General features: G+C 35.8%; 1 non-coding gene across 1 annotated transcript; it reads left to right on the forward strand.

Moving 5' to 3' along the window:
* The first annotated feature begins 212 nt into the window (after positions 1–212).
* TRNAI-AAU (transfer RNA isoleucine (anticodon AAU)) lies at positions 213–286 on the forward strand. Its single transcript has one exon. It is a non-coding gene; the product is annotated as a tRNA-Ile (tRNA).
* The last annotated feature ends 647 nt before the right edge of the window (positions 287–933 follow it).

Consider the following 933-nt stretch of genomic DNA (forward strand, 5'->3'; position numbering starts at 1 on the left):
GCTATCCTAAAATTCAACTTTAAGGAAATTGAACAAAGTTAGGTACCACCAAGATTTGAAATCAGATTACAGGATTCAAAGTCCAAAGTGCTCACCATTACACCATGGAACCCATTATTAGAGAGTCTTCCTCTACTCAATATTGAAATACTGAATGTTCTCCTGTTTTAGGTACATTTGGCATTTTTGTGTTTGCTGATGCTTTTATGTTTGGCCGGTTAGCTCAGTTGGTTAGAGCGTGGTGCTAATAACGCCAAGGTCATGTGTTCGATCCCCATACGGGCCATGTGCTTTTTCTTGTTGTCCTACAAGAAATGCCAAGAAGGGATTTTATCCAGCGGCAAAGTGCATGAAGTGTGGGATGAATGCATTGGCTACAGTTAGCAGCCCTTGAAACTTGCTAGAGAACATCATAGACACATACAAAACAGAGAATTTTTAAATCCATGTTAGGAATAAACAAAAATGTCATCCTTTGGCTGATGCAGCATTTCTCTATATGGCATACATAGAAAACTTTTTCTCAAATATAGCAATATGGCAAATCTAAGAAATGCTGTGGCAAATTAATCAATCAGGACATTTATTTGGTGATTGAATCTACTATGGGGGACTAAGTTTTAAGACGAGAAGAAGAACAGACCTTTACTCTCATTAGTGCACACTGAAGAAGAAAATTCTTAAAACCAGAATATCTTAAAACCATAGCACAAGTGATGGATCACTGCATTCTTATTGCAACTTTTCCTATTTCCAAATGTTTGACAAACATCTCTCCAGTTGAAAACTGATTTGAAACAGTTTCAAAATTAGTTTGGAGTAAAGAAACCACTGAAGATGATGGGATTTATACAAAGTTTAAATATAGATAAGCTATCCTAAAATTCAACTTTAAGGAAATTGAACAAAGTTAGGTCTCACCAAGATTTGAAA

This window comes from Taudactylus pleione, unplaced genomic scaffold (genome assembly GCF_031769625.1).
Source record: "Taudactylus pleione unplaced genomic scaffold, aTauple2 ptg003615l, whole genome shotgun sequence".
NCBI lineage: Eukaryota > Metazoa > Chordata > Amphibia > Anura > Myobatrachidae > Taudactylus > Taudactylus pleione.